Source organism: Strix uralensis, chromosome 9 (assembly GCF_047716275.1).
Source record: "Strix uralensis isolate ZFMK-TIS-50842 chromosome 9, bStrUra1, whole genome shotgun sequence".
NCBI lineage: Eukaryota > Metazoa > Chordata > Aves > Strigiformes > Strigidae > Strix > Strix uralensis.
The window spans coordinates 8,860,793-8,881,275 of NC_133980.1; the positions used below are offsets into that span (position 1 = coordinate 8,860,793).

Here is a 20,483-nt window from a genome sequence, read left to right on the forward strand (position 1 = left end):
GAGTAACTCTATCGACTGCTGGGGAGTTGCTCTGTATTTATGCAAGTGGAGCTGAGAGCTGAGAGCTGAATTGGGACTCCATTTCTTTAACCCTCTGAAAGGTATAATTCAGATTTCCCCTCTCTTGAAATCCTATCTTGACAAATACACTGAAGTATCTCATCACTGACCTCATATATGAACACAGCCCCTGCCTCGGCTTCCCCGACTTTTCTTATAGAGGGGTGGCAGTGGCAATGCCACCACAGGTGCTGCCGGCTGCCCACCCTGGCATCAGCACACACCTGCTGCCCACGAGGGCCCAACTCTGCCGCCCACTGACAGGCAAGTGACTGTTTTTTGGAACTGCTTTTCACACAGATATTTTAAACCCTGCAGGCTGTATGCAAGGCAGATGCCCATCACTGCTGCAGGGTGTCGAGGCTCTCGCGTCCCGCAGTCTGGGGGTGGTTTCAGCGCGTTCTTCCCTGGGAGAGGCTATGCCAGCCTCAGGTGGGAAGCAAAGCCCCATCACAGGATGCTTCATGCTCCAGGGCCATCCCCAACATCCTCTCAGTCCTCCTCCTCAGCTACACTGTACAATGCCCCACACACACCCACAGGGAGAGAGCAAACTATGCTTCAATACCAGGTAGCACCTTTCACGCCTGACAGATGCCCCGCTGAGCTCTTCACAGTTTAAGAGACTTTCCGGCTCGCATGGGCTTCCTGACCCTTCTGTACCAGCTAGCAATTAAGCCTGATCAGAGTAGAAGTTTTGCATGGCACCAAAAGGGACAGACACTTTGCTTGTTTGGTGGACTTGCTCCTGTTATCATTAGTGAGACGTCTGAGGGCCTGTTATTCTTCTGCAGTTATCTACCCCCGCTCTGCAGACAGTGCAGTGTGTCTGGAGAGCCAGGCAGGCGCTCCGAGGAGTCGCCTTTCCTTTGCTGAAGGATTACATTAGAGCTTGCTTGAGGCTGAGCGTGGTTTAAACCTGCCAGCCTGGCAGGGGTTAATGAGCCAGCTGAGCACACCAGCGAGGAGGGTGAAGCAAGCTGGAGCCAGTGGGCAGCAGAGACAAACAAGGGACAGAGTTGGTTTAGTCCTCTGTGCAAAAATAATAGCAACTCTGCAGGGTTAAAAAAAAAAAAAAAAGGTAAATAGACATGCTGTGTGAGATAAACAGGACCCTGGGGATATTTGTTCCTGCACTTCCAGATCTGTTATGCTTCCCCCAAAGGGTATTGCATTTCCAGGGACTGGAGGTTTTTACTAGTTTACTGCACCAAAAGGTATTTGAAATATAAGCATGAAAACTAAGTAAAGAAAATAACATCCTTCTTGCAGTGGCTATGGGTGGGAGGGGAGTGGATGAGAGAAGTGAGCCAAGGGTTAGAGATGTGGAGTGTGTGCTTGTGTGTGTGTGTGCACGTGTGTATGTGAGGCACATCAGGGTGCTTTTATCTTTAAGCACAGGCAGCTGAGGCCAAAATGCATCCCCAGAGCCTGATCCTGCAATGTCCAAGCTGGTCACACTGGAGCTGAGGCATTAGCTGCAGAAATAGACTTTCTGGGACTGTTTTTTCAGATTTGTTTTATTCATTCACCATTAAAACATAGCTGGTTTCTGTGGTCTAAAGCTCCAGCTGGGAGCCTCTGCAGTAGAAGGGTAAGATTTGTGTACAGTGGGACAAATCTTCGCACAGTGCTTTCTGCTAAGGATATGGCCCCTCATCCCGGTAGGGATGAACTCCACAGCTTGCAGTGCATCTTCTGTGCCTCTCTTACAGCCCACAATTTAGAGTCAAGGTTATTTCTAAGAGTCCCAAAATAGAGCAAGTACAGAGACAAAAATTTAGAGAATCTACTTAAAACTCAGAGCAGAGATAAGGTCAGATTAAAGGTGTATTTATGGACAAGTTGTTCCTTTTTCTTTTTTTCTGTTTTTAAAATTGCCTGAAGTGGAGAAATAATGAAACATTACTTCAATAGGCATAATGAGTATAAAATAATTTCAAACAGATGTAAACAAATAGTGTTAGGTAATTAAAACCAGAGATAACTCACTGGCTAAATTCCTCTAGAGTCCTCTTCACTTCAGCCTTTGATGATACATTAATATTTTTGCATATTCAGAATTAAAAAATGTATCAGAGAGGATGGAAAAAAGATATTTCTTTTATCAATGAAAAAATGTGTGTTTATGCCAGAGGAGTATCCCTGTAGCCTGTGTTAAAGGCAAGCTTTATCATTCTGTTTTCCTCTTGTAAAGCATGTGCTTGGTTTTCAAATGCGTTCCCCCCCCCAAGTCATTTATCCACAAGCACGTCCTGTGTTCTCAGCTGCTGCGATGATGGGGAAGAGGTGGCAGCTTTGTACAGTGGCTGTAACTTTTCCACGGGGGGGATATAACTTTGTACGAGACCTGTATATCTTTGAGGATGTATGTTTAAGACCAAATGTTGCCCTCAGTGGTATAAATCCCAAACAACTCTACTTCAGTAAATACAGTCAAATCCCTCTGGTCACTCCAGATTTACACAGGAAAACCAAGAAAAGATTTTGAACCTGGGTGAATTTTTTATATTCACAACCATAAATCCTCCACTGATAGCTTTGGCAGTAGCCACGCACCCTGCAGCAGTGTGCCCCAGTGCCCCTCTGAGCACCTGCTACAGACTGTAGGTCAATAAAATTAAAAAGTGGCATCTTGTGAGGGGTTTCTCCTCACCCTGCCAGCACATTTTCTCCAAACAGGCTGGGCTTCAAACTCAGCCCAGGCAATGTCCCTCCTGCTCTCTGGCTGCTGTGAAGCTGCCACCAAAATCCTTCTTCATCCTCCAAGCAGGGCTGCACCATCCGCAGCATCCCATATAAGCGTCCATGGTGGTCAGGGACACAAGAGCCAGGGGACATCAAAACATGGCTGGGGGAAAAAGGAAGAAAAATTCTTTCCTGCCACCCCATTCCCAGGCCCAGCACAACCCCGAACCATCCCGGAGGGTGCAAACCCCCAGCTCCATGCACAGTCCCGCTAACGTACAGTGTGTCCTGGCATTAGCGTGGAGGCAGCCGCTGCCTCCAGAGCTGGCGGGGAGGTGAGGGCCTGTTGCGGGCCTGTGTGTTGTTCTGCCCGTCCTGCCCGGGTGTGCCTCTGCACACCTCTGCAGCTGAAAGGCAGCTGCTGATGCTCATGCCAGAGCAAGTATCATGAGATGTCTTGTTTGTCCTCAGTTTAAGAAAACCGAGAGAGGCCTATGGGGTCAGTGAAGTTGTGACAGCTCTGCTGAGACCTTGATAGCTCTGACATCTTGGACACATACAAAACCCAGCCTTTCCTTCTGGGTGCCCTTTAGTTCAAAAAAGAAGAAAAGTAAAATGGCTGTGAGATGACTGCGAGGACACTGTAAAGGAGGTTGTGCCTTCAGGAGCAGTCGTATGTGACCAGCAACATACAGCATAACACACACTGCACATACAGAGGCTACTTAGGCAGTTTTAGGCTCTTGCTATTCTGAATTTAAAGTTTATCAGCAAGACAGTAACAATATAAGCTTGACAAGACTGAACTTCAGTCATCTTGTTTCAGTTCTTAGGCAAAGCTCACATAGCACTTTATAAAGCCAGAGGATTGTTCTTACAAATGGGGAAACTGAGGCACAGTGCTACAAAATGGCCTCTCCACAGTACAGATCCTGACTCCCAGGCTATTTACCTGTCTGGCTCTGTTATTGCTTCATTGAAAACTCCCCTCACGTCGTGGCAAAGTCCCCTTCTCTCCCACTTTGCATGCTCTCTCCACAACTTGATCTTTCACCCCTGGAGTGCAGTGCTTAGCGTACAGCCCCAGATCATCAAAGAAACCCAAACAGGCATTTCACTGATGCAAAAGACCTTTCAAAAAGAGAGAGAACAGAAATAGAAGCATGAGCTTCATCAGAGAAGTGACTATTCCACCAAAGCAAAGCAGCAGCTGAGTAAAGAATAAAAGGAAGAACAGATTAAAGCAGATACTTGAATCCTGAAGAAAGGAGAGCTCTGCATAGCAAATGATTTGCAGGGGGGTGGAAAAAAGGCGAGGAAAGAATTATCTAGCAATATCTTGCTAAAGTTGCTGGAGAAGTAATATTAACATAGGAACAGGAAAGTGTGGATAGAAAAAAGCCATCGAGAGTTGGTGGAGAAACAGCTAGGCACTGTATGTAAAATCAGAGCATCTAAGTTGCCAATTTGATTTTTCTGTGAAAGGTGAAAAGCACAATATATTATCTGTCACAAAGGAAGGAAATCACAGCAGCATTGATTGGAGCAGTGCTTCAGGAAATTATTGAACAAGCAAGAAACAACCTCTGATCACAGCATTCCAGGAGAGGAGTAAATTTGGAGAATTGCACACAGAGCTTAGACCAACATGGGCTACAAATGTTTGAACAGTAATTCATTGCTTAACAAATGGGAAAGCAGCAGGCAGCAATTGCTGCTCAGCAGAACTGTTCAGAGCAGGAAACCATCTCTGCCCAATAGTTGCACACAAAATCAGGCTTTGAAAGCATTGGTACTGAGGCCCAAACTGAGGAGAGTAAAATCACTGAAGCATGAAATCCTATTGGAATTACTCAACACTCATGATGGAGACCGGCCCCAGCAACTGGGTGTGCATCCTCAGATACATATTTTACTAGCCTTTAAGCAGTAAACATTCACTGGGCCCAGAAAGCAGCATTGTGTAAGCAGCATGTTTTGTTGGATTCTGTTTTGTTGCTGTTCAAACTTACAATCAATCTTCAGTGATTTACTGAGGAGGATTGGGCACACCAGAAATCATTTAATTTCATCATCTCTGCCAAAAGAATTCAATAGTTTACACTACCCATCATTGTGAAAGATGCTCTTTGAGTCTGGATTTCCCCTCCAGGTAATCATAAAAGGGTGCCTGACCTGTATCTGGGCAGAAAACATACCGAGATCAGTGGAATGGCCCCGTTTGCACCAGCAGAAGCAGTCTAAAGAGGGAAAAAGGTTTATTCTGATGTGTTTTCTGATGACTGTCTTAGGTATGTCCCATCTCTACTGTTCCTCAGTACCACTGAGGACTAGACATTGTTGCAACATGTGTAAGCTTTGATGTTTCTAAAAATTAGCAGTGCTTTATGATATATTTGCCCTAGGTAACATCCCAACTGGCAAGTATTAATTAACTGGCACATCTAGAAGTGCAGGAAAACAGCAAGCTCTTGGAGATGGAAAGGAAAGTGAAGGAAGGGTTAACCAGTCTTTATTTTTGCCAGCAAGTATATGTACTCTGTTCCCCATCCGCCCCCATAAAGTATGAAATGTAGCAGATGTTTTGAGAACAGCTAGCCTGATCTATCAGCCTCTATATAAATGAAGGTTGAGTTAGTGAAGAAGAAGGCAGAATAATGTTTACAAGAGAAGAGCAAGAAGATTTCCGACACCTGGGCAACTTAATGATGGCAGATGGCAAAAGCTGAAGGCAAAGAGAAGGAGCAATGCGCACCAGCAGCTGTTGAACAAATGGGGAGTGGAAAGGCCTCTGCTGAAACTGCGCAGGGAGAATTAATACCGGCAGTTCTGTAAGAAAGATAGTGTGAATATGCAAAGAGGAGCCTGTGTTTTAACTCCTCAGACAACTATCATCAAAAGTACCCAATGGGTTGTCAACCAAGGAGATTTTCACAGCAAGAAGCCATCTATTTGCATCAAATACTGTCAGCCTGCAAAGCAGCAACTTCTGGGTCATTTAACAACACTCCAGATGTAGTTATTTTCTCCTAGGCAAGTGGCTCAAAAAAGAGCTATGCAAGAAAAAGACAGAGTTGGCGTATAAAGGACGACAATCAAGCAGCATGTGGAAGTGATTAGCTAGTCGGTGCAATATAACTCAGTTAAATGAACAGATTTCCAGGACACTTGGGTGTCCTGTGATTCTCAGCATGAGAGAAACTGCAAGACTATGACCAAACACAGGGTTACATTTCCCATCAGTAAACAAGTGATTTCTGACTTTATGCTAAAGATAGTCACCCAGGACAGCCTTGCTGAGTGTTTTCCTGTGGCAGCATGTCAGCTATCACACTCTGAAGTTGTAGAAGACACAGGTGCTGCCTGTTTTACCTCAGGAAAAAGAAGGGAGACCAACCAGAGCTGTAAATGTAGGGACTGATGTCAACCAGCTTTCTTGATAATTCTTACATTTAAGACAGAGGTGGGATTAATGCACGTAGCCAAGATCACCATTAGGAATTTATCTTCCCCCACGCTGGATTCACCCTTTCTAGGGAATAGCTGCCATTTGCAAAACTCAGTTCTGAGTTCCAGCTCCACAAAGCCCAAGAATATCTAGATGTGTGTGACAGAATTTGGCCACTTTTGAAGGATCCTTCTCCTTATTAAGACTAATTTTCATTTACACTGTAATTATACATACTTAATACAACCCATTACCTGCCATACACATCATAGAATCACAGAATCATTCAGGTTGGAAAAGACCCTTGGGATCATCGAGTCCAACCATCAGCCCTACTCTACAAAGTTCTCCCCTACACCATATCCCCCAGCATCTCATCCAAACGACCCTTAAACACATCCAGGGATGGTGACTCCACCACCTCCCTGGGCAGCCTATTCCACTGTCTGACCACTCTTTCTGTGAAAAATTTTTTCCTAATGTCCAGTCCAAACCTCCCCTGTTGGAGTTTAAAGCCGTTCCCCCTTGTTCTGTTGCTAATCACCTGTGAGAAGAGACCAGCACCAACCTCTCTACAACGTCCTTTCAGGTAGTTGTAGAGAGTGATGAGGTCTCCCCTCAGCCTTCTCCTCCTCACACTAAACAGTCCCAGCTCCTTCAATCGCTCCTCATAGGATTTATTCTCCAGGCCCTTCACCAGCTTCGTTGCCCTCCTCTGCACTCGCTCCAGCACCTCGAGATCTCTCTCGTATTGAGGTGCCCAAAACTGGACACAATACTCAAGGTGTGGCCTCACAAGTGCAGAGTACATGGGGGACTATCACCTCCCTACTTCTGTGGTATATCTGTAGCTTTGCCAGGCTAACTCTGCAGTGACCACTGACGCTCTACAGAGAGACCCAACATGGAAGAACCACTGACTGATCATTCCTGCAATTCCTTTAACACCTGATTCACACCAAGTATTTATGGATTAGTGAGATTCCCTGCTGCTGTTTGAAAAAGACTCAGCAAGTGGGTAGAAAGAATGCCGTCTGATAGGTATACAATTTCAAAAGACATTCATACTGTTCCGAGAGAATTTATCCCCACAGGGGAAGAAAAGGTTATTGTATGTGTAACCTGCAGCTTTAATTATATTGTGTACTTCCCTGTGCAATTAGAAATGTGTATTTGTAACAGATAGTTACACTTTCTAGTTATGTATCTATCAAATTCTCGTTATAATTAGGATGACTCATAATGAAATTATGCATTAGTTGCTCCATTCATTATATTGTTTGACTTACAGTCAGCATGCAAACTACAAATCTTCTGAATTCTTCCTCTCGTTCATCCTCCTAGGCCATTTCCTAAGCAAATACTGATCAGAAACAGAGATGTTTTAAATTGTTGCTACTCCTTTGCAAGCAGTGGGTCTCCTCAGAGGGTCTACTGCTGCAGAGCTGAGCATCAATCTCAGCTCCTGTGGAGGTCAATAGGATTTTGCTGATGGAGGGCAACATGTGAGCCCTCTGTTTGCCAGGGCAATCCTACTTTGCAACATTAATACAGTCCAGGAAGACAGAAAATTGCCATACATGATCAGATCAGTGCTCCATTACCCTCTATATCATGTTTCCGGCAAGGAGCAGATTGGTGCATCAGAAAAATGCAACAACAGTAGAGCCATGGCAAGGGTAGAGAGTACGCATGAGTCCCATCACTGTTGGCAGCTGATGTTGCTGCTCAGTGATTAGAAAAAACCTAAGGAAAGGGAGAGTATCTCAGAATATCTCCCTAAAACTGAACCATTTTGAACTAATCAGCTCCTGTATCTTTCTGATCATTCTCCATTGGCCTACACCTTACACCATGAACAGTTTATTCCCCTTTCAATTACCACCCAATGTAAATACATCTCCTTGTCCATTTGATTACACCACTCTAACAGATAGTTATCACATCTGGACCACCGAGTTTGAGTGACTTTAACCTACTGCAAAGGATTGAAGCCTTTGAGATCACTATGGCAGGAAGGTCCAAAGGTAATTTATTCAATGCACAAGGGAGGAGTGAGTGGGGATAATCATCCATTTTTTATGGACCACCTTGTATTCAGCATACATAACTGGTGAACTGTGGACATGGGTGGCAATGATCACCTGCTTTAACCTGGCATTGAACACTGTTGTGTCCAGTTGAGTATTGAAATATCTCAAAAGATCATCAACAAAGTCAGCACCCCTAGACCTGTGTATCTCCAATGGGAATCTCTCTAATGTCTCTTGAACTGCTGTGTCATCCTACTTACAAATCAACTGCACAGTGAGCCCCTTAGTGAGACAGAAGTCTATTGCTCAGGACAAGGAGAACTTTTCTCCCCTTTATTTTTCTGCCTTAAGGTGAATATAACGTTTATGACAAATGCTAGATAAGTGGCAGCGAAAAAATTCTTTAAATTATTCACAAAGCAGGTATTGTTCTGGCAGTTGTGCTAGCAGATGGAAAGTAGTGGTCCACCCTGAGATTCATGCCTACAAAATGCAAAGTCCCCTTTGCTCCCATCAATTCTGGGAATAGCTTAAGGTGCTACTAACATCCCACTGTAAACCAAGAAACAAAACTGGAGCCCTGAGACCTCCCCTCCAACACACTGTGTAAGGTGCAGGGGGTGAAAAGGGGAAGGGAGGATGTCCAAGAGTGACAGCAAGTACAGTCATGGGGAAGCATAGAGTGCAAAGGCACCCTGTTAGGAGCAACGTTGATTTGGGAGCAAATATCGTGCTTGTGGTAGCCCCAGATGCCCCATCACCATATCTATGGCTTGTTTGCACCAGCAACAAGCGTGCTTTGACTCAGTAGTTTCCCTGAAGGCCAGTTCAGAGGGAGGAGAGACCTGTAGCCCACGCTGAACACACACACGCTGACATGCTGTTTGGTAAAGCCCTTGGCATTGTGGGCGTCTGGTGTGGCACAAAGTGATGTGGGGAAAAAAGAGGGTTTTAAGGTGGCCACTTTCCCCCAGGAACAAGGCAGAATTTACCAGCTGGTTCAGCACAGACCAGCAGACACCTCTCCCGCAAGGATGACTTTCAAATAGTCTGTAACAGTCACCAGCACAAAGAACCAACACAAATACCAACCAGAGCTTCTCAAAGGAGAAGGCTCACACCTTAACCAGCCCTCAGGTCCCAGTCATTCAAAAACCTAATGCATATTTGCCATTAGTGCTCCCTTAACCCCTTTGTTCCCATGGTGTGAAGCAGCCACAGCTGGATTTTCACTGTGATCTGATTTCCTCCTTAATCTCTCTAAATGCCATTCATTTCTCAGATGTCTCCATGCATGGTATTTTCATTTTAAGCCACGGGCTGTGAACTGGGTGGTACCAAAAAGTCAGGCAGGTGCTGAACAAGCAGCAGAAGTGCTAACTCCCCCCTTCTCTCTCCCAGCCTGCCTTGGCACTAGGTTGCCTCTCCAGTCCTTCAACCCATGTGCCACTGCTGCTGGCAGAGACACATCCGTGCTGGTGGCTTTTACATTTGTCCACTAGGGACCACACTGAGATCAACAACACTGAACTGACAGCAGATGTTAACAAGTTTGATCCATCTTGACCTGGGTTGATTATTAACTGACAACCAAGAAGAAAAAGGCTCCAAGATCTCAGCAGAGCACTAACATCTCTGACCTGGGATCTGGAGTTATGCACGGTTGTACTGAAAATAGCCATCTCCAGTAGCATCCTCTCACCCCTTCTCTTCCCCACATGACAGGCACTGCGAATGCCGTGCATCGCTCACATTTCTTCTGATTATCTTTATCTCAGGTTCTGTACACTTGCAAATTCAGATTGCAAGACTCTGCTATCTGTAAACTGTATTTTGCTTTTTGGGAAGTGTAACGTACATCCATGACTCTGTAAATACAAACCACGGTACGGTCCATATGTCCCACTCATTCAACTTCGTGCCACATCTGCCTTAGAGAGTTTTATGAACTTTCAGCTTCCAATCGCTACTTCCACTAACTCCTGCGACAGCCTCAGCTTGCGGTGGGGGCGGATGCTGTCGCGTTCATCTGGCCGTTCACATCAGCTGTGAGAGCTACAGCACCTTCCATTCCCGGGAGTGATTTTCTCCTTAGTTTCAAAACAATGTGTGAAACCCTGCTCTGCAGAAACAGTAGCCTCAGTAAGTTTAAGGATGACTGAAGCTATTTCCTCTCCTGGGGAGGTTTAAAAGCTACGGAGGGATGAATGGGGTTAGACCTATCGCTGCATTTCTAGCAGCCATCCTATTACAGCACTGAATAAAAGCAGGAATGGCATGTCTAGCCTAGGTTAATAAACCCTACTGAGTGCATGCCTTAAAAGCACTACGAAACAGCCTTAAGTCAGCTTGAGATAACTAATTTCAAGCATGGCTGTCTAGTGTGCCTGTCATTCCTATTGTCCTTCCAAACTATTTCAGACATTTTGAGCAGGGAGTACTAAGCTATGAGTTAGCAGGGGTTGTGACATTAATGGTCCAAAAAGGTTTAAGCACCAGGAGAGAACGATGACAGCGCTTAAGAACTGGTGGCAGTTCGGAGGATTCCGCTGGATCTCTGTTTATTAATAATTAGGCTTCTCCTCGGAGGAAGATGTGACAACTATCGGAGGTAGGATTTGCATGGGAAACAAAGGGAGCTGTAGCTGTTCGGTGACCATTGTTTGTGCTTTGCTCCCTGGCTTTCCGAGCACAGCCAGGTGCAGCCGGCAGCGGTGAGGCGGCGGTGGGGAGGGGGTGATGGGACGGGGGGGGAGAGCCAAGGGTGGAAATACTGTTGATAGTGCTGCGTTTTATGGCAGAAATGCCTCGAGGACAGACTGGCTCAAATCTCGCTGCCTGCTGAGTGTGCATTCCACGTTGCTCTTCCCACGGAGTAAAATACATAGAGGTCATGCAGAAAACACTTTACTCCTTTTCTACGGAGCCAGCTGGGCTGTTTCTGACACAGGAGAAGGGAGAGGGGAAGCTGCCCTGAAATAAAAGGGGAAGAGGAAAGCTATGGAGCCTGTAAGAAGAGGGAGACATGCTATTAATATGTAAAATGTGTCTAGAGTGCCACCGATGACATTTGAAAAGGGGAAAACAGAGCCAGGGTGGGGGGCGGGGGGGACTTTCCGGGTGAGGGACTCCTTAGGTTATAACCTATTGCAAAAAAAAGCATGATGTGTCCATCCATTTTGCATAATCAAAGCTTCCTCTGCACTGTTGGCATTGTTTTGCTGGACGAGAATTGTAGTTTCAGACAGAAAAAGGTACAATTTCCTCCTGTGCCACTGCCAGCCCCCTGCCACCCTCCCTCCCTCTGAGAAACAACAGTGTGGGGAAGGATATAAACGGTGTTTAGCTGGATGCTGAAAGGGTCAGGAGAGAGGACTGAGTGGGGAATGAACACTCAGTAGTATAGCAGGAGAGCTTCCCCTTGAAAAAGCTTGTTTCTTCCCAGCCAGAAGTCCAAGAGGTGATATGCAAAGTTAGAAGCCTCACGTACTTTTTTATGATGCTCCTGTTTAGCATTACTAGACAAGAAAATGTCTGAACATCAAACAGTCAGATCTGCATGGCAAAACAGGGCAGTGATGTTTGCATGGGGTCCTGGTCAGTGCTGGGCTGCAAGTTTGCATTTTTGTCATTGCATATGACCCTCACCAAGATAAGTAGTGGGAACTTAATGAATGAAAATCTTATGTCCATGCATATGCAGAATCCTTATCATTTGGTGTGTTTGATCTGAGTGTGATGTTCCCTGTGTTGATGAATTGTTGTGACTTGTGCATTAAAGTTTCAATTCCAAACAACACAGAGACTTCAGAGTGAGCGGTATTTAGTAACAATAAAATGTTCTGCTTGCAGAAATGCTTCTCACAGGAGCTATTAAAAATGCACTTAAAGAATCTGAGAGTCATATCTTGCAGTAAGAGGTATGGTATCACTTGCTGTGCTAGATTTTAAAATTAAGGTTATGATGGCATTTTAAATCTACTTTAATATAGGTGTCATTAAGCATACTTTACTGTTGTCAAAAGCTGACAACTTAGAGAATTCTGTTAGACTGATTGTTTTCATTAAATCTTCATTAGAAAAAGAATTCCTATATAGTAGGGACTTATGAAGTAATTTGAATTTACTCATCCTAATGAATGTTCCCTTTAAGGAGAATTTAAGTGTATTATACTACATTGTAAATAGGTCACGATATAATTCATTTAATAACAAAACACTGATGGCAATTTAGCAACAGAAGTGCTAAATGCATTTAGTCAAAGTAAACACGGATTGTGCCAAGGAGAAGCAATATCGGATCAGGAATGGTAAGGGTTCCTTTTAAGATATGTAACATAAATATTCTGCATTTGATCCAAGCAACAACTTTTCAGTCAACTGAATTACTTTACATTGCAAATTGGGGAAAAAGTAGTTTTGACCTGTGTCACTACTCAGTACATAATGATAACAGTGAAAACTTTCTTCCCAAGAATTTTTTTCTAGTGGTTTGCAGCATGGATCAAAGAGATCTCATGCAGAGATGTTAAATCTGTGTCAGAAATGAGCAATCCATGTGGAAATCAAGTACCTGCTTTTTCTTCTCCATCTCAGTTTTGTCCAGAGGCCTAGAGAATTTTACTTTGTTTTACTTCAGTGCTTTTCTGAGGGAAGGGGCTGAAGGGGTAAAACCACAAGAGGGCGGGAGAGTGCGTCCAACCTGTACCCAGCTACAGATTTCTCAGGGACTTGGGCAAGTCCCCATCCTCTTTGCAAAATGAGCAGGGTAATAGCCCTGCCTTGCAAATAAGGGTGAGGATAATGTACTAATGATGCAATGGAAATACAGATGGTGGTGCTCAGGAATGAGGCTGAACGTAGAGCTCCAGATAAGGCAAAATGCAAAGCAAAATTTTGTAGCAGGAGCAGGTTAATATTTCAGGCATTTTCAACTGTAAAATAAGACATATTGTAAATCCCATGATCCAAAACTAAATCTGCTTTCAAAACTATTCCAGACAAATTTGCCACTTACAAAAACTGCCAGCAGCAAATATCCGTTCATCTGAGAGCCCGTCAGAAGTGACTCCAAGTCTCTCAGCATTCCCTTTGCTCTATTAGTGTACAGCAAATAATGAAGCAAACTGCAATAGATTGATTCAGTGTGCTTCGAAACAATTTCCCTGTTTTCTTCAGAAGCTCAGTAAGTACTTTTTGCCATAAATCTCACTTGCCCTTCTGCTTATGAATTGTCTATGGAGCTCATGAAATTTTCTAATTTATTTATTTGATATTATTTGGGAATTTCTTCGGTGAATAACTCTTGGCTTACAGATCTTTTGGGAATGGCAAATGTTTGCAAATTCGTACTGTGTTGCTTAGTTCAGTCATGTGGTGTTTCTTGATTAGATGATTTGTATAACTAACTCACAGAAAGTGAATTGCAAATTTCACAACCAAGTATATTGTTTCAAGTTGGATTTCCATCACTATCTGAGCAGTCAGGTTTAAAATTCATGCCTTGCAAGTAGTCATATGAGCAACACATAAACACTGAAGTGCTCCCACCAGACAGATGTGAGAGCCAGGTTAAACAGCCTTCAGTTTCATATGAATATTCATTAAAAGTGTTTGAATTCTTGCAGCTCCGTTAAAATGAACAGTCAGCATCATCCATCGCACACTGCATGAGCCATTCTTTTATGGTGCTTGCCATGTTCCCATATTCTCCCTAACTCTTCCATAGAAGTCCACAATGCCTGTGGAAAATGCGCAGCCAAAATAAAAGGAAAACACACCATCATGGAAATTTCTAAATTTTCCACATTGTAGCCTCTCTTGTTGTGCCTGTCTTGCACACTGTGTGACATGAAGACAGCCAACAGGGAGGACAGCAAGAGAGCATCAACAGTGATGCAGTGTGTGCAGGAGAGAAAACATTGAAAGAGGGGAAAAATAAGGGTGACCACTGGCAGAGGGAGGGATCATCCACAAACAGACCGTGTACATAGGTGTTAGGGATTGACACAGCATGAACACATAAATACACCAGTACAATTTTTAACAATGAACCTAGTGAGTTTGGGTCATTAACCTCAAGGTTTATGGTCTTACCAGACCCAGTCCATGGCAAGCCGTGGAGCTGTCGCTCCCAATCCTTCCCGTGCAGGTGCTATGTGGGTGCTCACCATGGGTGCAGTCAAGCAAGGGAGTGATGTGGTTTAGCTTTCGTCATGCAGGGATCTGATGACATGCCATGGAGTTACGGAAGAGTTGCGAAAATAACAGACAAGAAGAAAACAAACTAACTAACATCTGGTGCATGGTTTAAAAGCAGTGAAAATCAGTAGGGAGAAGAATTTCTGTTAAGTGTTTTATCTCAGAGAGAAAAAAAAAATCAGCTCTCAAAACACCAAGCTCTTTTGACTTGGAAAGAAATGAGGAGGAAAAGGTTAAAAAGCAGGAATATATTTGCCTTTTGAATTATTTTTGGACTGTACTTATGTGAAATAGGAGGAAACCTCAGGTCTCCTACTGAGGGAGCTGTATTGTCCAACTACTTCTCACTTTACGTAGAATAAGTCAGGTGTGTTCTGAATCAACAAGGTGGTTGTGACTGCACAGAGCCAGCCAGCAGTGTTACGCCTCCATTAGATGGCTTCTTTTACCTTTTCAATTATTTTGAAGTCCAATGATCCTAGATATCCTTATTTATTCTAAAAGTAGAAACATGCCTAAATTGCACGCAGCAACCACTGTGTGTGATCCACATAGCAAGAGTCGCTATAGGCAATATGTAAGTGTTCATATTCTGTCAGGGCACATGTAATGCCAAATTAATACTGCTTGGGGGGAGTAAGAGAATGAGAAGAATTAGAGGAACTAAAAGCAAAGCAAACAGAAGAAATTTGCTAGGACAAAAATGGACTCGGTGTAGTCTGGAATGAAATCCCAGCTTGAAACTCCCTCAGGATACCACTAAAACTCCTATTAGGTCTTCAAATACTTCTTCTTTCTTAATATAAAGCTGTCCTATTGCCCATAATTAACTGCCATCTCTGCTTATGCCATGGGGGATAGTTTTGTATGGACGACTTTTAAAGATGTAGTTAATTTTTAAAAGGGAAAACACAGAAAAAGCCAAATCCCAGCTCTCTTTGCCCACATTGCTGGTTGCCCCTCTGGTTTGTGCTTTGGGACCTTTGACACTTGGTTGAGAGCAGAGAGCTCCCACTGATAAGCCCTGCAGGGACACACAGCAACATCTTGGAGCTGTAGCATCTTCATCTGAGATTCTTGAAAGGTTGGAAGCAGCAACACAGTCACAAGTGCAGCTGGGCTTCCCCACTGTTTATTTATCATCTACTTCTATAACTCCACAGGAGGGACCTGGCAGCTCTGAGGTCCTCAACAGTCTTTCAAAACTACTCTACTAAATGCACAAGTTCTTTAGGTAACCCTTTGAATCACATAACTGGACAAAACCTCATCAAAGCCTGCACCAGCCTATCTCACCTGCTGAACCCTTGGCACTGATCTACACCATAAGTCCCCTTCACAGGGAACTCGTAAATCCAAAAGCAATGGGGAGGGAATGTCCTTCAGAGGAAAGAAGAAAAATGTCAAACCTGCTGTAGATGTTAAGTGTCTCCAAAACACTGAAAGGGGGTTATAGCTAGGTCCCCAGACTGAGGACATGATGGACAAAATCAGCCACGACCTGTACCCCAGCCACCCCCAGGTACCCAGCAATTTTGTCTGAATTCAGTGTTCCTCGCGCTCTGCATGCCACTGCATTGTCCTAAACGAACAACTGCCGGAAGGGTTTTGAAGACCAGAGGAGAAAACAGAGCATTTGTTGCATTTCCCCACTCCCCTTTCAGCGGATCAGAGATCAGAGTGGGACTGGTTTCTGCTTAAGCCCAAAGTGGTTCATCTGTCCAAGGTCACCATCCTGGCAGGAGCCCTCTGGACGGCACTGTCCTTGTGTGCCTGCTGAGGCGTGGTACCAAAGACGGGACAAGGTAACATTGCCTGCCTTAAAGAATTGTTGCAGAAAACATTCAGTATATTTGGCTGTATTTTACTTGTGGGCAAGCTATTTTCCACCTCAGCAGAGTGGTACTCCTTACTGACAACCGTTAGTTATTTGCAAATTTAGATAGGCCTTATAAATGTCAGGCTGCTGAGTGAATAAATAATGTTTCAGAGCAATAACTTGAAATAAGTCAAACTAGGAATGGTGAGAACACCAGGAGTGTGGTCCCTTTGGGACACTCTCCCTACCACTTCTAATTAATATCTGGTACTTAAAGCATCACAGCCCATGGTTAAATCAAAGTCAGAAGAAACAAAGGAGTATAAAACCCTTCTGGAGATTTGTGTCACTCTCCATCCACAGGAGTGGGTGTGCTCCTCGGTGCTACTGCCAAACAGACTGACTCTCTGACCTCGGTTAGGAGCGTAAATTTTTGGGGGGGATGCAGCAGCCAGGCCACCCTGGCAGCCTGCAGCTGCCCTAGGGCTGGCATTGCCCCTTCCCGCTGCCTTCCCCTTTCCTGCACCTTCCCAGGCTCGTCTGGCCCTCTGTGGAGCCAGTTCAGCTCACAGAACCTTCAGGAAACTAAGCTTTAGTTCTGGCTGGCTGAGGAAGCCCAGTTGGGAGCCAGTGAGCACCAGAGCTGATGAAAGAAATGCAGGAGAAGAGCATAGCTCAGGGTGAGGTATGGGGAGCAAGAAGCAGTCACAGTCCTGGCACAGCACATTTTCTAGCTAAACACCCCTAAATTCCTCTTTCCTAACAACTCAGTGAGACTGCTGCAGAAACAGCCTTCAGATAACCACATCTTGACCACAGCAACCATGTTGCAGAGCCCAAGAGTTACAAAAGAACTGCAGGGCAAAAAAGGACAACAGCTTGTCTGCCCTCATTGGTCCTTGATTGTCAGGGCCCATCTAGCTATTGAAGAGCAGTTTTTAAGCTTGTACATTGGATTCCAGAGCTGCTGTTGTAGTGATAGGGAAAGAATTGATTCAGCTGTGAAAAATAGTCCTTGCAGAGCAGGTGTAAGGAGGACTGTTGCAATTTGGAAAAGTTTACTGATCCAGGAAATAAGAGTTTCAGAAAGAAAGCCTGCATGGAAAACATCAATGCAATTAGAACATCTTTCAATTCCTTCGACAAAGTATATATACTTCAAGGCATAGGGAGCAATAATCCAAGCAGGGAACAAAGTTCATTTGTAACCATAGCATTTTATTAACTGGAGGATTTGCAAATGAAAAGGCCCCTAAATGTTGAAAACCCATGTTAATGACGCATCAGGGTATACATAAACTTCTGACAAATTACCCCTTCATTTGCTTCCGTATTACATGGTGATCTTGCTGCCACCCTGCTCTTTGAAAACTCTGCTTCGCTCATAATCATTAATTGCACGAAACATGTATTCCTAATTATTAGTTGCACGAAACACATACTCCCCCATCATACAAAGCGCATCACAGGACATACTCTCTGGTTATGAAATATCCCAAGAAGTCCACAGCAGAATCTTTTCTGGTAGTGTTTAATTAAGATGATACAGTAATTTGTGTGCAGCCAATTTGGAAGGATTTTGTCACAGGTAAACAAGCTTTGAAAAAAATTTGCTTTTATCTCTTCTTGCTTTCTGTTTTAGTCGTATTTCAAGTGGATTAGTATAATCTTTCCTCGGCCAAACTCCACAGCCAGTCTATTCCATCATTGTTCTAATTTTACAAAAAGAAAATGACTGAAAGCAATTAATTAAAAATCTCTTTAGAGATGCATATGTGGATGCGCTTATTCACTAAGAACTCACAAAATAACTCTGCATTTTATAACAATTTATCTGGTGCATTAAGCGTGAACAGGATGTCTTTGTTAGGTGCGCCTGCCTTTAGATGGTTCCCTTCATGAATATGCTTGTAGTGTAGAGATATCTGCAGTAACTCAGCTGAGACAGAGAGGATCCCCTTTTAAACTAAGTTTGAGTTTCTAGGAGGGTTTCTTTTTTCCCTGTGTGATGAGGAAGCTGATTGATTTCAGGTGAGGAGTCTTTCCCTGCTGGGACCTGGACTGTCAAAAGCCATCACAGAACTTGCAAAATTCTGTCATAACACCAGAAGCCCTAACTCTGCTCCAGAATCAGAGTTCAGGGAAAATTCTCAGTAATTGACAACAGAACTTTTCTTAGTAGTGATATTCTGCCAGACGGAGACATTACCTTCTGCACACACAGGCACCCACATGGAGGACAGTACTAACATAATCAGTAAACTCTATTCACATCAGTGAATTTATCATCAGCAAGAAGACAAGAAGACACAAGTGTCTTCACACTTAAACCTTGGACTAGACTATTCATAAACTCTTAAGGTCATTCAAAAAGGCAAATTCCCATTTTGTAAAGTTGCTTTGATTTCTTATGAGCCAAATCAACCTTTGAATTTCCTTGAATTCAGGGTGAGATGGAAATCAAGACTCTTGATCTCAAAGCTGTGCCCTTCCTTAATAAAAACTCCAGCACATCTGTGCCATGAATGCAAATAAGTGCTGGCATCCAAGCAAGGTGCAGAGGTTCTCCTGGCAGGACAGGAAAAAGTTTCCTCCGCAGTGTTCCTGCTCTGTGGTGAGTGTTCTACAGAGTCAAAGCAGCAGCCCTGCTCGTCTGCAAGCACACTTCCCAGGCAATTTAAATTATCTAGGGAGGTTCCTAGAAAATTTCGCGTACTCCACCTCTTCCTTGAGCAGAAAATCTTGGACAAAGCAATTTCTCTGGTACCTCTTTGTTTCCAAGTTCACCTATACCCTCTTCAGCCCCCATTAAAACATGCTGTCTGTCTACTCTTTTCACTCTTTGTCTACTCTTTCTACTCTCCATTCTCTTGCCTCTATTTAAAAAGCCTTACATATCACAGCCTCCTGGTCACTAGCCAGGTATCCAGATGGTACTTATGTACCACATTGATAGGTGCCTTAGAAATAGCAGGGAGAGAGGGAAAAAATATCACTGGAAGACTTCAGATGCTCTTTTTGATAAATGGCAATTGTAGATCTAATTAGCCAGTTCCCTCCTTTGGAGAAGCAACAACAGTTGCAGTCCCACAGAGCAAACAGACGAGGACATGTCTCTCACTACCAGGTTTTAGCTTTCCACTCAGAACAGTGTCAGGCAGATGGTCCATCTATCCATCCCTCTCCTTTGAAAGACACCAAGTTTTCATCTCAGTGCCCATCACCGTACTGCCTCAACACCACTACACTGTGTCAACTACTTTTGCACAGACAACTGGTTTCTAGAATAAAGAACAAACACTGCTCACCTTAATTGTCTGAGTATCCCTCTGGCAATAATCAGCCTAATTGCCTTAGTAAGGCCAGCAGGATTTGGCTCTAAATCAACCACCAAAATGATTTAAACATAAGTGCATGAGTTCCTTTACAACTCCAAGGCCCGCTCATTAAACATTATTTACATTTCAGAAATGCTGTTTCTCATCTCTCTTCTATTTGCCAAGGAGAAAAGAAGAAAGGATGAGGTGTCAGGAGCACCTATATGAGTAGGGGGCTGAGCCCACCCCAAATGCAATGGCAGGGAAGATGGGTCTCCTTTCCCTATGCTGAAACGCCTCGAGGAGTCTGCCCATGGGATCTCCAGGTTGCACTGTGTCTGGGGATCCCACCAGCCTGCGCCGGCCCTCCCGGGGACAGCACAAAGCTGCGGAGGATCTGCCATTGCCCAACCTGCTGTGGCTGCGTGCTTGATTTACACCTTAAAGCATGAGATAACTTATCCTTTAAAATATTTAGCTTGCTCAGTAAAACTGATATATGCTCTCCTACTTACAGAAATTTCTAGACTTTTTTTTTTAAATCCTATTAAGCAATTGGTGTGTATCTTGTGGCAAATATTTTAGCACGACAAGGAAGTCCCAGCAGCTTCGTTTTAGCAGTTGGCTCTGGAGGCGATCGGGAGTTAAAAATCCTCAGTCAGCCAGTGTGCTGCACTGGATGCTCCCCAAACCAAGGTACAGAATCACAGAATCATCTGAGTTGGAAAAGACCTTGAAGATCATCTAGTCCAACCGTTGACCTAACACTGACAGTTCCCAACTGTACCTGGACAAGGCACTGTCAAGGAAAGGCTTGAAATCCCCCCCCTCCACCAAGGGGTATGTGGCACAGAACCAGCTCTCGAGGTTGAGACCTTCAATTGGTCTTTCAGAGAACTGCATCTTTTTAAATAGTG

The 20,483-nt window shown here is 44.1% G+C and overlaps 1 protein-coding gene across 7 annotated transcripts in view; it reads left to right on the top strand.

The window, feature by feature from the left end:
- The window catches only part of LOC141947229 (calcium-activated potassium channel subunit beta-2), a 155,312-nt gene that overhangs the window by 39,933 nt on the left and 94,896 nt on the right, over positions 1–20,483 (top strand). Inside the window, exons 1-2 of one of the 7 annotated variants that reach the window (XM_074878177.1) lie at positions 10,409–10,840; positions 13,230–13,414. The exons of 3 other annotated variants lie outside the window; for them this stretch is intronic. The gene's annotated coding sequence lies outside the window, so the exon portion shown is untranslated. Of the gene's footprint in view, positions 1–10,408; positions 10,841–12,085; positions 12,150–13,229; positions 13,415–20,483 lie in introns of those variants that run through there. 3 more of the 7 variants (XM_074878179.1, XM_074878178.1, XM_074878176.1) reach the window with 3 other exon arrangements.